General features: G+C 40.0%; 1 protein-coding gene across 6 annotated transcripts in view; it reads right to left on the bottom strand.

The window, feature by feature from the left end:
* Window positions 1-18,662, bottom strand: part of SLC16A7 (solute carrier family 16 member 7) — a 155,120-nt gene extending 136,458 nt beyond the window's left edge. For 2 of the 6 annotated variants that reach the window (XM_053661916.1, XM_037168006.2), the window contains exon 1: window positions 18,446-18,662. The gene's annotated coding sequence lies outside the window, so the exon portion shown is untranslated. Of the gene's footprint in view, window positions 1-9,370; window positions 9,512-15,338; window positions 15,434-17,584; window positions 17,732-17,861; window positions 17,930-18,445 lie in introns of those variants that run through there. The other 4 variants (XM_053661919.1, XM_053661918.1, XM_053661920.1 and 1 more) reach the window with 4 other exon arrangements.
* Between the last annotated feature and the right edge of the window lie 3,099 nt (window positions 18,663-21,761).

Here is a 21,761-nt window from a genome sequence, read left to right as displayed (position 1 = left end):
CTACATATTAACTCAAAATATCATACATTAGAAAAACACAGACTAATCCAGCCATCTCTCTAAAGAATGCATTTATTCTACAACAGATAACTAAAATCTCTAAAACCTCACCAATTTAAGTAAATTATCAGACAAAATATGTCTTTTAACTGGGTAATGATGATGGAAAATATATTATTAAGCGTAACAGTGAAAATGAGCTCTAGGTATCTTTTAAATAATAAATGTTGGGGGAACCATGGGAATACATTATATGTACTTTAGTTTTCCTCATAATATGAGCTTATTCTATAAATGCTGAAATGCCGTTCATTTCCTTGGACAATACTTTTCTCCAGAATAAAAGTTACTCAGTTTCCCTATCTCATTCTATTTAACATTATTTCTTTTTTGCCCTTACAGACAGCTGACTTGAAACAATTGAATTGAATAACTAAGGAATAGAATCAGGTGGTCTCAAGAAGATGACAGGGTTATTTTTACAAAATAAAAGTGAAGTAATATAACTTCAATGGGAATTTTATTTGTATTTGTAAAAAAACTAACATTTTTTCCATTAGAAACTAAAATAACTATCAAAATTTAAGATAAATTCAGGTATAGCTAAGAGCTTGCTTATAGAGGATAAATGTAAATTTAGACACTCTTAGTGGTCTACCAGGATATCTGAATTGCATGACAAATAATTTTTTGTCTAACTTTTTTGTGTTCAAAGTAAACAATGAAATGCTGTGTCAGAAGCAAAAGAGAGAATTCCCATAAAATGATGTTATTTAGGTACTATGGGATGCTTCCTACCTTCAGTAAATATATTAGTAAGTGCCTCCAATTATTCTGTTATATGACGAGCAAAATGCTGTACAATGAAATCCCTACTCCATGTATTTATGTCTAAAGGTTGCAGGCTCAGGGTGGTAAAGCTACAAGCCAGTCACTTTAGACATCAGGCTGTTGCTTTTCCTTGATGCTTATCTTTGTCAGCTTGGCTTTTGGCGACGTTAGGTTCCCATGACTTTTATTTGCAGTTTCCCCTTCCAGTAAAACCAAAGGGCATTTCCAGGAACAGTCACTAGATCCTGGCCAGAATCAATGCCAAGATTCAACCGAGTCAAGCAATGGAGCAAGAACCAGGCCAGAGTGTAAAATAAGGCAATAAGCAGGCTCCAACAAGCTCTCATCTTTTTTAGACTCTCTGGAACTTGAGTCACAGGGTAAGTCCACATCTTATAAGCAAGGTACAAATCAAGAAAACACAAGTGGCAGCTACCCAGGAGTCTTTATGTTGATTAGGGCACTTTTTCAGCAACAAGTCAAGGGTGGAATTCTGCGACAGTAGCAATACCATCCATGATACACCAAGAACAGAAGTCCATAGCAAATATAAGAATGCCTGGCAACTTCACTCTTGTCACTGTTTGTACTATTGTGTGAACCTCATGGGGCACTTGTTTCACAGAGGCAGCGAACTCAGCATCTGAACGTTTGCAAATCTTGGCACACACTGCTCTCCACATACCTGTTTTCGACTATCAGAAAATTCCTCTTACAAGAGATTGTAAAGATTACAAAACGGTAAAAGTCAATGTCAAAGGAAGGTAGAGAGTTTTTATTGGTAACCTTATGCACATTTGAAAGAAACGTTGTACTGGAAAATTGAGAAACTGTGTGGCTGTTTTTATTTTCAGTTTTCTAGGAGTTGGAGAGACTTCAGGAATCTAAAAAGGGGATGGATGTATAGGACAAAAAATGTATGATTTAAAAACAGTAAGTTTAATTCTCTAATGAAATAAAGTTAAAGCATCACGGCACTTCAACCATCTCAGATTATTCTGATGCCTTTTAATAACATGAAGAGCACATTAGAACCAATTCTTTGAAATCATTAATGATTTAATTACAAAAGATGGTCCTTTTCAGGAGCCAAAATATCCATGTAAACATTTTTCTCACCCTGATAGTTCATCTAGCAATATCATGTTTGTTTAATAATTAATAATCTTCAATAGGGTTATTGGTCATAATCCTAGTATCTTTCCAACTTGGATCTGTAGTTCCACTTTTGTGAAAGCAGCCTAATGATACAGGAAAACCTGATTTGCGCAACCTATCTTTGTTTGAATTGTTAGCCTTAGACTCTTGGTTTTGGTACACTACAACTTATATACAATACAGTGTCAAAAAAATAGATGGTCTATGCTCTTAATCTGTCCATAAAAGTATTCAGTTCACGATGGAGCATTTAGTAAAGGTTAAAGAGGGTCAAATAGAAGGCAAGGGAAGGAGACTGACTTCCGGTAATAAGTCCAGAAAATGTATTACAGAATTGTACACTTGAATCTATATAATTTTATTAGCCAATATCACCCCAATCAATAAAATAGAAAATGTTTCCATGGAGCATTTCTTGTTTTTCCCATCAACACTTTCCTATTAAGTACAATTCAGTGGGTAGTAATACTAACTGATTATATTCCCACACCTCAATGTTTAGATATCTTATCGCAGTCGAGTATGATGATATTTCACGTGCAGCGCACGAATTATACCTTATTGTCGACTGTAAAGTCCCACTGTATTTTAAGAGTATTAGATATTATAAAGCTTTGATAAATAAAATATAATGTTTAACTCAACTGCCTCACATTTTGAAACATGTAGTATCTCAATCACACCTTTTGAAGTTATGTGTTACTATGAAAAAACAGATTTTTAAACATATGCTGAAATTTCATTATAGCACCAACTTCAAAGTGCCTATCATTAGGTTATGGTTAAGAGCTAAATTGCTTATAATGAGGGCCTTCCCAAATCCCTTTGAAATGGAATTTAAGATGGACTTTTACATTGAATTTCAAATCATAATGAAGTTCTGTTCTTTTAATGAAGCAATTATTAATAAGATTTTATTTTGTAGATACCTTTCTTATTAAGGTATAAATGGAGTTGAATGTATTTAACTTAATATAGTATTATCAAGAATTCAAAAATAGAATACAACGATATTTAAATCCCAAATATTTAGACATAGCCCTAATTCACTAGTGTTAATTTAACTATGTCTATTTGATTTCCTAGCCTTATATCAGTCCCAACATATACAGTTCATAAAGTTAACATTCTTGAAAAAGGGATTATGTATGTGTACTAAGGTCAGGATGTTTGTGGCCCCCAAATTCATCCCAAAATGATAGTATTGGGAGGTGGGGTCTTTGGGAGGTGCTTAGGTCATGAGGGTGAAGCCTTCATGAAAGAGATTAGCAGCTCCCTCATAAAAGAGAACCCTGCAGAGCTCCTTAATCCCTCCTGCCAAGCAGAAATACAATGAAAAGTCTGCAACCCAAAAGAAAGTCTTCATCCAACCAGGCTGGCACCCTGGTCTCAGACTTCCAGACTCCAGGAGGATGCGAAACAAATTTCTGTTGCCATAGCTACCCAGTCTGTAATATTTTGTTATAGCAGCATGAAAAGACTAAAACGATGTGCTAAAGGAGCTAAATAAATTTTTGCCAATATTTAAAAAAATTCTTTTAATTTTGCCTCTTGTTTTTTAAAGAAAACTTTCCAAGAGTGATTGTGATACTCACAAACATGACTCATTTCATTAACACATTAAAAAATAATAGAATGTTAAGAATTTCTCTCTTATCCTTCCCATAATTTCCCATTTCTATACAATGTGAGTTCAAAGAGGGAGAATTCAACTCTATCTGGAATGGCTACACAAAGTGGAGTGGGAAATGTAGATTTGGGAAATAAAGCTTTGTTATTTAACCCATCTAAGACATCAGGTGCTTCACTGCCATCCTAGATTAGTCAGAGCGCCGTTGGGGTTGTCCGATAATGACTTTCAGGAGATGACACGTGCAAAGTCTCTACAGCCATACCTCTGGCACACAATTACCACCAAGTGTGTCACTTGTCTTCTCGTTCCCCTTTTCCAACTCCAAACACCTGAGTATCTAAATCCTTTTGAAAATCCTTAAGACACCAAGATAATACCCAAAAATTATATTGTCAAATTTAGATTTTATAGACCTCAATTCATATCTGAATGTATAGCTGAGGAGATATTAAGCATTACTGCTTCAAAACAAAAGTTAGTAAATAAGAGTCCCAATAGAATATGAAATAATTTAAAATGGCTTACAGACTGAAACAGTTGTATGGGATATTCACTCTTAAATGAAAATTAAAGACCAAATATGCATAATAATTTTGATCATAAATCCTAGAATATCCCAAATAAACAGTACTATTATGTTTCTAAGCATATAATTTTTTTACATTGATGCTAGGTTTATAGAAGTGTCTTTTCCCTTTTTTGGAAACATTTGAAAGAAAATGTAGATAATGTGCCCCATTCTTATTGAGATAGAGTAACAAATCTGTTATTGGTAAAAATAAAGTTAAAGAAATAAAATTTGCATATCTCCACACTGCAATATTTTTTCTTAAATGAATGCATATATTGCTTAGAAATTAATGGTAAAAAAAGGAAATAATATTTAGATGAGCTTTAGACCTGTAAATCCTCCGGTAGCAGGCCATGACCATTACTGTGTGTAATTAACATTCTCCTTGTGGCACCAGTGGCCACAGTGCCCTCCAGGGAGATGTTAATGTGGCCCCTGGGGAGGGACTTACATTTCCTCACACTCCCTGAGGCTTCCCCTGAACCATCCACCTTTTCCCATCTACTTATTATTCTGTCATATCAATTAGTGATATGCAAATATTTCTGCAGTACCTGCTGCTTTATTTTAAGTTCAGAAAAAGAAACTGGTATTAACTTGCATTGATTCTTTGTTTTCCTTCTGAAAGAGGCCATCCTTTTAGGAAAATGCATTCAAGAACTTTACTGCCTCATCGAAGAAACTTTGCAGTAAGAAACTAGGACCTATATAAATATTAGAAAAAGGAGGGGGAAATGGACAGTAAAAACAACTGAATGTTTACAAGTAAGGAAAACAAAGAAGAGTTGTATGGCTCAATGGATTTGATACAGGGTGCAGCCAGGGCGGGGGGCCAAGAAAGATTTAGAATGGTGTCCAGAATTCAAAGTGTATAGGAATATTGGAGAGACATATAAGATGTCCTCACCGCCCTCCCCCAGGGGGAAGAGACAAATAGAACCAGGGCCATTGAGAGCTGTTTTGCATAGCAATAATTTTGCAGCTGACCTCTGGAATGATTATTTAACATATCCATAATCTTTAACTGGTTTCATAGATATGTTAAATAGCAGTGGCCAGGTTTTGAGCCCGGGAGAAGGGAGTGGCGGGAACCCAGGATAGAACTAGGGGCTGCACCCCTGAGAGAGAAGGCCTGTGTGAGAGCTTGGAAAAGATGGGCTCCAGGACATGAGGCAATAACTGCCCAGGTGAAAGAGAAAACCACGCAGCTTTGCCAGAATGGAGATCCCTGCAGCCAGGTGAAGAAGAAAGCCACAGGCTTTTGGTGGAGTGCAAACCCCTGCAGCTTTGGTAGAAGAGGCCCACGCGGCATTGGGGTGCCCCCTTTGGCCACGTGGCCTGGGAAGCAGGAGAGACTTTGACTGGAAGATGGGTGAAAGAACTCTTTGCCAGTGGACCGTGAGAAGGTGCCACATGACTTTGGATTAACTGGAGATTCTGCCTGGACGGCGACATAGTTGATGGTGCCAGTGAACTGAAACACGGACGTATGCTTCTTTTCCTGAGAAACGGTACCCTGAATTAGGGCAGGGGGAGAAGGAAGCACTGTGGGCGTCTGTGGTTATCCTGAAGTACTTTGATATTTTTATGGGGACATTGGGTCAGCCGACAGCTGGCAGAGGACAGACAAGCCCAGTAGGTATTAGTACACCCTCCTTGGGAGGGGCCCCTGTTCTGTAGCAGTATTTGACATCCCTAGGTGAGCCAAATATTGCCCTTCCTTGGACCTGTGCTCGGTAACAAGCTCACTGAAGAGTCAGAGAAAAGAGGACTTGGAAGCAGGTTCACGGGGTTAGCACAAGATAAGCTGCCCCTGCCCATTGCTCCCCAAATGCAAGTCCCAGGGGGTCCCTTAGAGTTTAGGAGATGCACCCCTGTGGGGGAAGAAAGTCAGGGGGCATGCTCCCAGAAGGGAGAGTGCAAATTCATTTTTATTAAATTTCTGGAAGTCCCTTCCTGTCTATATTTTAGCTTTAAAAATTTCTCTTTTTAAGAGAGTCAATGTCTTGGTCATGCTGAATAAAAAGAATCTATGTACTAGTATTGTACTCTGAAGTCAATTATTTTTCCATCTTATCTTGGTATTCTCTTCTATAAACAGTAACATCTATCTCACTGGACTATCTTAAGTTTTCAATGAGAAGAAGCATAAAACCTCTTGGCACAGTGTTGCCACTTAGTTGTGTTCAATATCTAGTATTTAGTTTATTGTAAATTATTAGAGTATGTCCAGCATGCATGCATTTTATGAAGGTAGTAACAGCATGGGAGACAAAAATATATATTCTCTGTCCTCAACAGAAAATACCTAACCATTTTTATCAAATTAGTAAATATTTTAGATCAGTTATTTTCTACGTGGACTATACTTTAGTATTGCACATTACAGAGTAACACAAAAAAATCTTATTTTTAAGCAATTCACCAATTGATTCAAATGTCTCGAGTTGAGGAATCACCGTTCTAGATAAACACTTGCAAAAATACACTCATAGGCAAATGATTATAATATTATATGAACCATGCATGGTGATATGATTCTTACACTTCAGCAAACTTTCATATTTGTCCCTGTTTCACTCTTGCTTCTGAGTTTTGGGGACTTACAATGGCCATCTCTTCATCTCACTTCAAATATTACCTATCCCTCAGCTCCAAAAGATTTCCACTTCTTTCGTTAATGTCTTCTCTAATTCTTCTAAAATCTTAGAGCAGAAATGAACAAATATCATTCCCCAAAATACTGGAGGGGGAGTATTTTAGGCTTTGCAGGCTTAGTCACTGCTAACCAACTTTGCCAGGCACCTAGAAAGCAGCCACGGAATATATTGGTAACTGTATCCCAGGAAAACTTTATTTGTAAAAACAAACTACTGGCTTAATGTGGCCCAGAGACTATATTTTGTCCACCTCTGTTGTAGAAGATCATTAGTCTTTATTTATTTTGACAAAATCCTATTCCAGATTAACCGTTAACTAGTACATGCAAAGAGTGCATCTTTGCAGTTAGTTACAGTCTCTTCAGGAGGTCAGGCAAGATGACTTATACAAATTTTTTCATGCCTCTATGCAGAGTATTTCAAATAACAATAATTATTTACTGATTTAAATTAATTTAAGGTATGAGAGTAAGATCTAGTTGCCTTTAGCATCTTTACCTATATCCAAACACCTATGGGAACAGTGCCTCGGAGTTTTCTAGGGGACAGGCTCATCTTCCTGAGTCCTTATTCTCTCTGTAGTGAGTATAATATATCTCACATGGCAATAACAAGGATTATAAATACAATATATAAAAGATTAAGCATATAAGAAGCATGTAAATGGCATCAATAATTATGTTGGTATACATTTTGGTCTTAATATGAACAAACATCTCTAAATGATGATAATAGAAAAATTGTTGTCTTTTTCTTTGTGTTAGTTTTTTAATGTGCTTCTGTGCACTACTGTAAGTGGAAAGTAGGAATATTCATCTTAAAATTCCCTTGGAATGTAGTCCCAATTGACATTACTTTGTGGCTAAATAAAAAATTCAGCACAGCCCTGGCTGGTGTGGTTCAGTAGATTGAGCATCGGCCCACAAACCAAGAGATCACTGGTTTGATTCCTGTGATCAGGGCCATTGGTCAGGGCACATGCCTAGGTTGTGAGCCAGGTCCCCAGTCGGGGCCACGCAAGAGGCAACCAGTCAATGTTTCTCACACACATTGATATTTCTCTCCCTCTCTTTCTCCTTCCTCCCCCCTCCCTAAAAATAAATGATAAAATCTTTTTCAAAAAATCAGCACTTAAGTTTTTTGCAGCATTGATATCAGTGCCTGAATGTGCCCCAAACTAGAGCTTTGTCCATGTTGAGTAGAGACACAGTATTGTCAAGTCAGTGAGTCCCTGCTGTTGTTGCTTTATAAATCTCTTGATCTGTTCAGGCTGTGAATAGCAATGTTATAACACACACTTCTGCACAGAAGAGAATTCCTCAAGAATAGAAATGCTCTGTCAAAAACACATGGAGTGAAAATAAGCAAAATAACTATGATTAGCATTTATCAGTACTGACGCTATTTGCCCTCCAACAACAGCCCCATGATATAGGTTTTATTGCTTACACTTTAAAAGATGAAGACATTAGAACCTGCATAATTTACATATTTTGATTTTGGTTAAACAATTAATACATTAATAAGTAAAAATTCCTATGAGTTCTATCTATCTACGATGTCTCTGATCCAACCTGTGACACTGAGATGGAGAAAAAGGGAAAAGAAGGGACAAATGGGACCAGCTACAGGGAGAAGATGACACTGGACATCTACAGAACGTTGACTCAAGAACAAGATTGCTTAACCTTGCTTGGAGAATATGTTCAATTATTTGAGCTACTGAAGACTAGGAGGAACTTGCTCTTGTTATTCCTAGCCATCTCCCTAACATCTGAACTGGTGCCTGGGCACTAATTTGAAAAAACACATGCACCGCTATGTTCACCGCAGCATTATTTTCAATAGCCAAGATGTGGAAGAAGCCCAAGTGTCCTCAATAAATGATAAAAAGTTGTGGTACCTGTACACAATGGAACATTACTTAGCCATAAAAAAGAATGAAATCTTACCATTTGTGACAGCATGGATGAACCTAGATGGTATTATGCTAAGTGCGATAAGTCACACAAAGGCAAATACCTCATGATTTCACTAATATGTGGAATCTAAACAGCAAAATATATGAACAAATAAAATTGAAATAGACTCACAGATACAGAAAACAGACTGAAGTGAGGAGAATTCTAGGGCTGGGTGAAAAAAAGTACAATGGTGAAGTAGCAACTTACAGTTACAGAATGTCACTATAGCATAAGAGTATAGCATAGGAGCTACAGTTGGTAGTATTGTAATAACTAGGTATGATGCTGGGTGGGTACTGGAAATACTGGGGCAACACTTTGTAAAGTATATGTCTAACTACTATGCTATAAACCTAAAACTAATATAAAATAATATTGAATGTAAACTGTAATTGAAAAATAAATTAAAAGAAAATAAAATGGTGTCTGGAGCATAGGAGGTGAATAAATAGTTGTTAAAGAACTGTATTCTCTGGCTTCAAATATGTCTGAGGCTTTATTTAAAATCCCACTTTACCGCAGATAGGACATGTACAGATCCATGAGAACTCACCGGCCCTGCTGTGTTCAGGCACCCACACCCGAGCCTGGAGCTTCTGCAGGAGTCCCACTGCACTGTGCACACTCGACCCCGACTGCCTTGCGACCAGCGCTGAAGGGATCATATTCTGGAATTATCATTCAGTCCCTACTGGCTCTTCAGCTTCTCTAAGTTCACGAGCAGTCGCAAGAGGTCATTGTTTTCTCTAAGCTTCCCAGTTTGGTTCCACATGCATCTTCTAAATAATAAGGAAGTCTTATCGTTCTGCTGACTCTGAGCTTATCAGACAGTAACTCATTACAGCTGACTAGTCTTTTTTTTCAACATTTCTCAAACTTCCTTCCTCTGGAATCTCTTAAAATCCACTGCACCATTGAATATTTTAAAATACTAACACTGAAAATATGTACTATGGTTAATAGGTTCAAATCCGATCCCTCCACTGATGCATAACATTGGGCAAGAGACTTAAACCTCTGTGCCCTAATCACCTCATCTGTAAAATGAGGGTCATAAGGTTTAAAGACTAAACTAATGAAAACATATAAAATAAACACAAAAAAGGATGCTTGGCATATTAAAGTGTTCAATAAGGGCAAGCTATTTTTATTCAAAGGTTATCTCTGTAGCTTAACCTAATAGCTTCTTCTTTGGTCCACTATTTCTAAATTCATTTATTTTCTATGTACATGTACACATGGCATAGTTGTCATTTTAGTGGTCATGGCATTCATTCTCCTTCCTTCCTTCCTCCCTCCCTCCCTCCCTCCCTCCCTTCCTTCTAATGGTTTATTCCTTTATTCACTCACTGCACTGAGGGCCACAGAGAGAAAATGTTCAGCCACGAGACAACAGTGGGCTCTTTCACAGGTGGATCCCCCTACACACCTTGATGGCTAGTTGAGTTATGAACAAGACTTCTAACATTTTTACTCATAAACAATCATTTCCATCCTAAACGATTCTGTGCATTTCTCAACTTTCCTAAACTTGAATGCCTCTAAAAATATAGCCACGTTAAAAAAAAAAGCTCACCCAGGTCATGTAAAGAACAGGTAGAAAAACAGAATATGTTAGGTTAATGGAGGAATATAGACGTGTGAGCTGTCGTATGTGCAGGCTGTCAATAAACCCAAAAGGGGATTCTGTGTGGTCCCATAAAGCTGAGTGAGGACCCTAGGTAGAAGCAATGAGAGTTGAGTCACAATTGTAAGTGGCTTAAAAAGAACAGGCTGCCTCCATGTTCACGCTTAAAGTAAACAATAGATGATTGTTTATTGAATATGCTGAAGAAACAACACATAAAAGTGGAAACAGATGCCCTCTAAGTTCCTTGAGACTCCATAATCCACAAATATGAATACATTAATATTGCCGACATCCAGACATGTCTAGTATATAAAGAAACTGAAGACTTATACAAATGCAACTATAGTATTTAAAACAAATAAGACTGATCACAAATGCAATGTTATTGAGGAAATCTGAAGGTGGTGTTTAAGCTTAGCTTGAAGACGAGATTAAAGTTAGCTATGGAAATAGCAAGACATTTGACCATTTTAAGATGAAAGGATAGTATGACCAAAGGTACAGTGTGATGAATGTGATGAGGCCCAGGGGACAGTTCGGTTTGACTTGAGTACAATGGCAGTGGGAGATGAGCCTGAAAAAGCTTTCTTGGAATGGCAAGGGCTGAAAAGTTGGTCCTTAGACCTAGGTAACAGGAGTCACCAGTGTTATTTACATGTAGGTAAGGGAGAAGTACTTCGGTTAGAGTATCTGGTGGCACATACAGAATTAACGTGTACTGCAAGAGACTAGATGTGAGAGGACCCTCCAAGAGACCACAGCATGACTTCAGAAAATATGCCAAAGTGCCTGACTCCATGGCAGCATCAGAAAAGAGGAAACTTGGGATATGCCAGTGTCAAGGTTTAGCAACTGACTGTGAGGGCAGTCTCAAATTCACCTAGGCTAGAATGCCTTGAAGTGAAGACCCATAAAAGTACAGAAGGCAGCAGAAAGAAGGAAGGCGCAGGAAGTTCAGAAGAGACCACAGCGTGTTGGTGGTGTTAGCCACAGGAAAGGGGAGCTGTCCAGCAAGGCGTTTGGAAAGGTCAGCCTAGAGATTATGTGAAGGTCAGGGCTGAAGATCATGGCTTGGGAGTAATTCCTATTGATGTAAAAGCTGAGGCCAGGAAAGGATGAATTTTGCCAATCAACAGAATATACACAAAAGCAAAATGCAAAACAGAGAGGGAGGAACCCGTCCTTCAGGGAGAACAAAGTGAAAGGAGAGCCAAACAAGCTGCAAATGAGCAGTCAGAAAAGTAAGTGGAGAACACGGAGGGCGTGGAGGCCAAAACAGGCCTGGGAGGAGCAGCAGGTGCTGGTACTGCCACAGGCTGTTGACGGTTGAAAGCAAATGAAGATTCAGTGCCTAGGAGACCCATGATAATCTGATTATTAAATGTTAATACTTACATACACCTTACAAAAAAGACCTGGCTGCTTCAAATCAAAGTATTTTCACATGAGGTTATTTTTATTGCCCTTTGACGAAAAAGCAAAACAATTTATTATTTGAAGATACTCTGATCTCAAGGCTCATTTCCATAAACATTCTCCATTTGATCCTGTTGGACAATCGTTTTCAACCAAAGCTAGTACTATTGTTCCAAGGGTTAAATGCAAATGTAGGGGCACTTTGGGTCATTACAGTGACTGAGGGGAAGCTGCCAGCGTAAGGGGTACAGGGGACACAGGCACCACAGGTCCTGTGATGGAAGCACCATGCATTTCCCCGCAGTAAAACGACATCTGGCAAAAATGCCAGCTGTATCACCTGTTCAGAGACATTGTCATATGAGGCCATTTATCACTAAGTGGACTTCGGTATATCTGAGAAAAACTGACACAACTTCAGATTCTGAAATTTAAAAAAACTGATTTAAAAATAAGGTAAATATTATGAATGTAGTTCATCCCTTAGAAGTTTTTTTAAGTTAATACATTTCTTTTACTTTACTGTTTATTCCTACCTAATCTAGTTTCAAATGAAATAAGTCTTCAAGTAAATTACTTAGTAGGGCAGCTTGTAGAAAAATAAGTTATAATTATTCCACATATTAGCTCTAATCAGAATCTGAGTAGGGGTATAGATAATTAAGAATACATCTCATTGCATTATTAGGTGAGGAAACAGCCAATGTTTGAAATAAAGTGCTTTCTTAAAAAATGCCAATATTTTATACAGGTCTGTATTTATCTAAACAATTGCATTCTCTTGCATTCACCACTCATAATAAGTATTTTTAATAGAAAATTGCTGGCTTGATGCCTAATATTACAAAAATGCATCACCAGTTTAGAAAAATGAAGCATGTAGACATTTTTTGGCAATATTCTACCAAATTCTATTTGGTACAATTTTGCTAGCAGCCTAAGATGTGTAGTGAAGGTTGTCCCTTCCTCCAGATGGGGATCCCCAGTCAGCTCTTCTCTCCTGTTATGACTGTGAGTGGGAAGTGGACCGGGCACCAGGGGTCACCACTTACAGGACCAACTGAGAGAATGCAGCTTTCTCTAAAAGTTTCTCTAGAAGTTAAAAAAAAAGTTCTCTTATTTACCAAGACTTTGTGCAGTTGTTTCTCAACTCGTTTCTTCGCAGCTTTGATCCAACCAGTGTGGAGAAAGCCCGTGACACACTAGGATGACTTCCCAGACAGGGAAATCTATTTAAAGGTTTATTGTGCAATCAAACACGGTTATATTGTCTCGTGAAAAACCTGCATTTCCAAAGATTCCCCAAAATTTGTGAACAAGAATCAGCCAGTGATCCTGGTGACAATGTAACAGACATAAGGTCTAATATTTAAAACCTAACACTCGCTATCACGTATTGAGTTATTTCTATGGATGTGCTCCACACAGTGCTAATTGCGTCCAAAGCATTGTCTTGTTTGACCTATAAACCAATACGTGAAACTGATTATGATCTTATTTTTGCACATGAAGAAACTCAAACTCAAATTTACACATTTTTGCAGATGAAGAAACCAAAATTTACAGAGGTTTAGCAACTTGCTCTGGCTAGCAGTTGGCAGAGCCAACTACTGCTCTCTGCTCTCAAGGACCATTTCACCGAGGGAAAGAGGTAGAACACCTACCCACATAATTGTAATTCCAGCTAAAGCATAGTAACCGGCCTAGGTAAGTCCAGATCAATTTCGATGAAGTTCAGGTGAACACAGATTACACCAAAATAAAGGAACCGAGAGATAATTTTTTTTGTATGGGGAATGGATTGTAAGGGAAGAAGGGGGATAAAAGACATAAAAGAGCATAACTATTATTTTTAACATAGTTAGCTAGATATCAATAAAAGAAAGCACAAAGCAAATCAGACGCAGCCTGTTTGTTTAACCCGGAAGCTATAGCTTCACACTCCTGCCCAGGGAACCACCAGTCTCTGGGTCACTGGGGGAACAGGTAGGACAAAGAAGGGGGAGGTAAGGACAAGCCCCTAGAAGTCAAAATGGTGCAGGGGGAGGTGTTTGACCACAGAGGCCTGTCAGTCTAACCCAGGAAAGGGATTATTGGTCAAGGGGCGGACCCATCAGAAGCCCTCAAAAGCTTGGAAAGTTGGTTATTTTTAAAAAGCTTCTTGTTGTAGCCCCAGGGGAACAAAGAAACTGTCTAACTCTCTCTCTCTCTCTGTCTTGTGCACGCACACTTTTGCACTCTTAGGAACCCACATTCAGCCTGTGCTCTCCTGTGTTTTCTCTCCATAACCATGTGGCCCTGGATACTGCAGCCCTGTACTAAGCTTTAATGGCACAGGATCTCTGGGCATTGGCCCCATTTCTGGCCCTGATTTTCCATGGCAGGATGGGCAGAGATGGGATACTGGAAACCCAGGACGTTCACACTATCGATTTTGCATGGAGCACCCATGTACATCTTACTGCCAGACCTTATCTCCTTTTGTGGGTTCCTGAAAATGCTTTTCCTCGTGACACCACGAGGACCCCACTTCCACCAGCAACCGTATTATTTCATGCCACTTTATTTGTCAGAGTAGAAGACACCTTACATTTGTTATCTTCTTCGTTGTAGGGAAAAACCATACACATATTACTCCATGTTGCAAACAACTAAGTCAACCAGTCACTCAACTGACGCTTGAACCCAGAACCCCTGAAGGTATAAGTCATCCTTGTTTGTTTGTTTGTTTGTTCCACATTGACTACATTTGTTTTTGATATTTACTGGGTATGTTCAACTTTTGCTAATTTCTCATCCCAAAGAAAGAATACTTTTCTAACTCACATGAAGTGACTAGGTGACTAGCTGCAGGACAAGGCAAAGGAATCCCAACTATTCTGTCCCCAGGGAAGACCCCTGTGGGACTTCCTGGCAGATTTAGAGAAACAGACAGGAAAGCAGACTGACTCTCATTTTCCTTCATCCTCCTCCTCTCCACCTCTGTTTCCCTCCTTCCTCCTTCCTTTGTTCTTTTCTATAATCAGTTCAGAACTACGATGTGGCCAGTACTGGGCCAGAGAACTGGACAAAGTCCTTGTCCTCATTCAGCCTCATCCAAAGCAGAGACTGTGTCACTTAGTGGTTAAAGCAAGACTGCCAGAGTGCTTGTCCCAGCTCAGCCACCTAACGAGCTGCGCTATTTTCGCAAGTTACTTAACTCTCTGCGTCTAAATTCCTCTTCTTTGACAGACCAACCTCAAACGGGTGATTAAGAAGATAAAAGGAGTTAAAGTATACAGAAAGTAGTAGCACCCTGCCTGGAAGATGGTGAGCATTATAGAGATGTAATAATCACTCTATTCTTCTTCAGCTTTTTAGAGAACATGGATTAGGCTGTCCAAAGTCTGGGAGATATGACAGCTCAGTCTCTTCTCTCAAAAAGAAGAAATCAATCTACTGTCAGAGATAATCTTCAGGGAAGGAGTGTCCTTACCTCATGGCTAGAAGAAAATCCTCCATCTCTGTTTTACAAGGCCATTCTCAATGGGTGAAAGAATGCGGCTGAATATACCGGTGTCTAAGTCAAGACACCCTGCCTATTAGCAGATCCTACAAACATTTCTTAGACTGTTAAATTCCTTTCAAGTTATTTAGTATAAGTGTGTGTTCCACTGAGAAGAAAACTGCCTGAAGGCAAATAGGGTAGGAGTAAGAAAAATTTGGTTGACTAGACATGCATTTTTTAACAGCAGAATTGCAACCTCATTCATCTTGGTAAACACAGTTTAGTGTGTGGAATGGTTTTAGGGTTTTTAAAATAGCTAGTTTCTACTTTAGGTGTTTTTCATATCCTTTATTTCTCACTTCATGGTAGGTACCACCAATCCAATTTTATGGATAAGAAAACCTTAGGATGAGCTTGTTAAGTAATTACAACCTTACAAAATGCAGAACTGAGACTGAAATCTAGGTCTAACTATAAAGTCAGTTACCTTTTTCCATGTGAATGTCTCAAAAAAATGTTCAGCGAATGAATATAGAACTAAAAGCAAATGCAGGAATGCTTTTGCACTGTTGGTAGGAATGCAGACTGGTGCAGCCACTGTGGAAAGCAGTAGGGAGATACCCCCCCGCAAAAAAAAAACAAATGTTCCTTTTGACCCAGCGATCCCACCTCTGGGAATATATCCAAAGAAACACAAAACACTAATTTAAAAGAACATACGCACCCCTATGTTCATTGCAGCGTTATTTACAACTGCCAAGATATGGAAGCAGCCCAAGTGTCCATCAGTAGATGAGTGGATAAAACAACTATGGGACATTTGCACAGTGGAATACTACTCAGCTGTAAAAAAAAAAAAAATTATACCCTTTGCGACAGCATGAATGGACCTAGAGAACATTATGCTAAGTGAAACAAGCCAGTCAGAGAAAAACAAATATCGTATGATTTCACTCATATGTGGAATCTAATGAACAAACTGAACTAACAAGCCAAACAGAGACAGATTCATAGAAGATGACAACTACTAGGGAGAGGAGGGTGTGGAGGGATCTAGCAAAAAGGAAAAGGACTCGTGGACATGGAGCAGTGCAGCGATTGTGCAGAGCAGGTATTAGAGGGATAATTGGTAATGGAGAAGATACAATAAAATTTTTTTAAAGAGTTCCTTTTATTTCAGATCCATGATCCCAAAATAGGAGTCTGGATAAAGAATATTTCTTTAGGTCATTTTGCTGTCCTTTTGTTCAGGAGGGCTCAAGGCCAAAAATATAAGCCAGGTAGTATAAAAGTAGATACATGTCTAGAAATAACATTGGCATTTACAGGAAGATGCACTAACTGGACCTTGGGAAATAAGGTGTTTAAATTTCAGGTTATGTACCACTATTAAACCACTCCCTGAAGGAAAAAAAAAGCAATACCTAAAATTCCAAACTTTTGATGTGAATTTTGCAAAAATCCGTCTTTACTTTATGAGTTATCATATAAGACACTGAACTGCTTAAATGATGTTTCCCTTTCGCTGAGATCATTCAATTGCCTGCTCACTTAGATTGATTTAAATGAGATGTCAGAAGCAGCAAATGCAGCTAGGATTGCTTCACCAACGGTAAATAAGAGAGGCACCTTGCTCAAGACTCATCTACTCCCGGCAAGCCACCACCCAGCTCAGACTTTCCCGCCACACTCCTCCAGATGCACACCCAAGTACTTGTGGTTCCAATGACAGGGCACATGGCAGCCCTCCTGAGCTCTGTTTGGGTACAGCCGTAAAGCACCAAGTGGCAGAAGGGGACATCCAGCGCCCACTGCTTTCATCTGATCAGTCTTTGCTTCATATCACTCTAATCAGTGTCTGCTATTTTATGCCTCTGATTCATTTCTTATTAGATCCAGGAAGAGAAGAGGAGATGAAATATTATTAGCTTTTCTACTAGACCGAACCACTCTCACTCGACTCGGCCTACTCAGTACTACTTCTGAAAAAAATGGAAGCAGACACTTATAGAGAAGCCACTCTTCATTTCCCCTCGTGCGGTGCGTGGGTGTGATGTCCTTGGCCTAGACCACAAAATGTTCTTGCTAGCCCTACCAGGAAATTGTCCCCTGGTCACAACCAGTCTGCGATCGTTTTCATGGAAGTAACGGAGAAAAGCGGGTGGAGAGCAGCTGCGGAAGAGCACCTGCTGAGGGACTGCAGTTGGCACCCGGACCGCCGCCTCCCACCCTACCTGCCTGGCCCACCGCCTCCAGAGTGGCGCAACAGACTGGGAAGGCAGTGTGAGCTCCGGACGCGGACGCGGGCCCTCTGAAAGTCACACTCTCCTCCCAGGGCGCATACCTTGCCAGCACACGCCTTTCCATCCGCCTCCTAACCCACCCTGCTACCTGCGGACCAAACAAGAAGACGACCTTCCCTGTACTTCGTTGCCACGCCCCTCCTCCCCCCCAGCCGCATCCTAGCCGAGCCCCGAAAGTCTGTTAAAAGACAAGACACTTCCTACGTACCCTCTGACCACCAGCCACACCCTCGACCCCACCTCCTGCGGCAACCAGGCCAAAGTCGCTGCCGGCCCTGGGCGGGATGCTAGTGAGAAGTGCACTGAGTACCTGCCGGTCGGGAACTATCCCCGACAGACTCTTTGGTCAAGGAGAGTAAGAAACACCTCGCCAGGAGAGTCTCCGTGCAAAAAGCCTAGAACGTGAGCCCCTCCTGACCGAAAGCACGCTGGCATGCACAGCGCTCCCCGCCCGGAGGGGCCCCCTGAAGCCCCCCGGAGCTCCCCCACTCCCGACGCGCGCGCCCCAAACTAGCGCCGGTGCGCCCCCAACAACTCTTGCGCCACCGCCGGCGCGCAGAAAGACGCTAGCTCTCCTCTGGAGGCAGCTTTTCGATTTTTTTGTGTGTGAGTGTCTATATAAGGGCTCACTGGCAAACTGCGTTCGGAGTGTTTGTCGCAGGCGTGCTAGTAATTTTTACCCATGCGTGCGCACGGTTCCTGGGGCGGCAGGGTGCAGACGCACACTCGCCTCCTTCTCCAAGGGCGCCTCCCCTTCTCTTCCTCCTCCCACCCTCCTGGTGAGTCCATTACCTGGTCTCCGGCACTGGGTGGGCCCTGCAGCCCTCCGTTCCCTCTTAGTCGTAGCCGATTTGCCTCGCTGCCACTGGGTGAATGGAATTATTTATTTATTTATGTCCACTGACGTGTCCTCTCTGGCCACAGCCGGAGGTGGAGGGAGAGGAGGAGGAGGAGGCAAGGAGGGGAGGCGCGGCTGCTGAGTACTCCAGTGGGTGCCAAGGAGCGCGCCCTGGGTGGGGAAGGGGAGGATGTAGTCGTGGAGAACCCAGGCTTTGCCGGAACCCAACGGTCTGGGATGGGGTGGAGGGGACCGCCACCCTGTGACTCAAGGAGGAATGAGCATGCTCGGGTGACTCCACTTCACGTTTTAGTTTTGACCAACAAGAAAGGCAAAAGTCTAGTAGAGACAAGTTACCAAGATTCGTCCGCACAGGCTTTAAGCGGAGTACTCTGGCGCTTAACCTAGGAGCCGGGCAGGCAGTAGCTCCAAGTGGATACCCCAGGGAGTTATGCAACCTATAAAAGCCTGCAGGAGAGAAGCCTGGCAGAGTGCAGGACGATCGGAAGATTCCCTTTGTGAGCTTGGAGGGCAAATGTTGGATTATTTTTCAATTGAGGTCTTTTGGAGGGAGCGATAGAGTGGGGATGGCAGTGGAGATTAGGCTCACCAACCAAATCACTCTAAGGAAAAAATAAAATAAAATTTTCACTGTGGGAGGAAGAGTTTAGAAAATAGTACAAGAACTTTAAAATAGATAAGAATAGAAAGAAAGTCATTTGTAAATAATCCCTTTCATTTCTAGTTTCTCAAGTGATTGAATCCTTCAAAGTAGGAATTGGTTATTTTACAATGAACAATGTTAGGAGTAAGGCTAATCCCACAGTCGTTGGTTGGGCCGCTTCTGCCTTTCTCTCTCCCTTGTCTACAGCATGTTTCTTCGGGAAATTCGAAACAGGAAGGGCTAGAAATGAACACTGAGGCTGGTTTTCTTTAATGTCTTGAAGGTTGAATTACTACTGAAAGAAAAAGAAAACCGTCCAGAAGAATAAACACAGGCTTGGATTTGAGAATTCATATTGCAGTTTTTCTGTCAATTTAACTGACCCCACACCCCATTGCTGCCTCTAAAAAGTGAAAAAGATAAAAGGTTACATTAATCTAGATAATAATATAACTTCCTAGAAGGTTTTCTTTGTTTATTTTAGAACTTAAATCATTTATAACAAACCAAGATAAATTACCTAAAATAGAGCCCAAAAGACAAAGCAAAATGGTAATAATAGTGAAAAATTACACTTATTTAAGTCAGTGGAGGTTCAGACTGAGTCACCCCAAGGGATGCGTCTGTGGTATATAAATTGCTTTGAACTAAAGGCAACTTTAGCCACAGACTCGAGAGAAACTTCTGTCCCTAACTTTACCTACTAGACTATGAATTACGGCCTTTTCCCTTGTGATTGTCAAAGATAGCCTCTTTTGACTTGGCTTTCAGCCAGAGTAAATGTCTATTTCCTAAACCTCTGTGGTTCTTATTGCCTCCAATGACCCTTTGAAGTGCTCAAGGTACATTATCTCATCCCTAGTGCAGGTGTCCTACATACCTGGGCCTGCCTTTGCATCTCTGAACCTCTTGTGTTCGGGGAAGGCAGGGTATGTATCATATTTAGTTCTTTTCTGTGTATGTATCAAATTTAGTTATTTTCTTTTGCTAATCTGTGTCATGTCTATTTGGCTGTTATAACAGCCAGGAGAGCCATGAGGGTAGGGGAACATTTCTTCTTCCACACAAGTGCTTATCATTGTCAGGCACTGTTCTAAGAACTTATATGGATAATCTCAATTAATACAATGACCATATTAGGTTATTCAGCTTTTAAAATTTGAAGACAAATTAAGTCACTTAGCAAAATTCACATTGCCTTCTGCCATCGCAAGCTAGGACAAAATTTGAATTTTAGTGTCTGAAGGCACAAAGCAGAAATAATATCCACCTTTTATTGTTATCATGAGATTTAAGTGAGATATGTGAAGAGAAATGTAGATAATATGAGATAGTGAATGGTGGATATTATTAGTAACTTCAAAAGGTTTGGAAGACAGTTCCACAGAGAGAGGGATAGTTTGGAAACTAAGGAACTATGGTAGAAAACTCTAGAAAGGAGTTTAAGTTTTTTAAAGCTAAAATGTGCAAATTGACAAATGTGTAAGATATAGGCATTTAATAATGTTGGAATGTCTAGCAGTGACAATAAACATTTCATTTTCATTACAAAAGAATATTAAGTTTTTAAAAAATTCAGATTCACATTTCAAGGTCCTCTTCTTCTATGTTTGCTAATGACATTTTACCTGCTCATTCATTACCTTTATTTCAAAGAAGAGAAGAAAGAAAAAAGACCATGTATTTTCTGAAGTTTGAGCCTATTCTCCCTTTTCCATCTCTCTGGTCTTTATGTTTTGTCCTGTATTTTTTACAACTTCATGGTCCTGGCCTATTTAACTCATTGCCAAACTCTCTCTATTTTAAAAAGATTTTCTTTATTTATCTTTAGAGGGGAAAAGAAGTAAAGAGGGAGAGAAATATCAATGTATGGTTGCCTCTCGTGCATCTCCTGCTGGTACCTGGCCTGCAACCTAGACATGTGCCCTGACTGGGAATCAAACCACAACCCTTCAGTTCACAGGCCCACGCTCAATCCACTGAGCTACACCAGCCAGGACTCATTGTCAAACTCTTAAACATCACTACCCATAGCATTATATCATAAATGTAGCACGCTTTCTTTTTAAGTCTTGTTTTTCCAACAGTTAAAACTCTGGATCCAGTTTTCCTGCCACCCCACTGTTAGTATTTGGGGCTTCATTGGTGAATCCCCTGGTTGCTATGACTAAGCATGCTATGTAAATATTTGGTTGGATTAGAAAAGAATCTGAAAGGAGAATTAGATGACAGACGGCAAAGCCAGTCAATTTATCACAAGACTACAGTCTTAATTTTGTTCAAATATTGAGGAAAATATGTATGACTTAGGGAAAAAGCAAAGCATATGATCAGAATTTGAAATGCTTTTGATAAAATGTTTGCCTTGATTTCTTTTTATAAGGTCAAATAACAGTAAGAGAAACAAAGTATAGCTATATACTCAATATTCTAAAAACTCCACAAATAAGCAAGCCAGGGAATACATACCCAACAAAAACTCCTTAAGCGCAAACATCTTACGCTGTATAACCGCAGCCTCATGCTCAAGGTTTCCTGACTCTTCATTTCTCAGCCGTACCGTATCTCCTCATATTTTTTTTCTCCGTTCTTATTCCCGACCATTT

The sequence above is a fragment of the Artibeus jamaicensis genome, unplaced genomic scaffold (genome assembly GCF_021234435.1).
Source record: "Artibeus jamaicensis isolate MK-2021 breed Jamaican fruit bat unplaced genomic scaffold, CSHL_Jam_final contig_233, whole genome shotgun sequence".
In the NCBI taxonomy this organism is placed as follows: Eukaryota; Metazoa; Chordata; class Mammalia; order Chiroptera; family Phyllostomidae; genus Artibeus; species Artibeus jamaicensis.
This window is presented reverse-complemented; position numbering and strand designations above follow the sequence as displayed.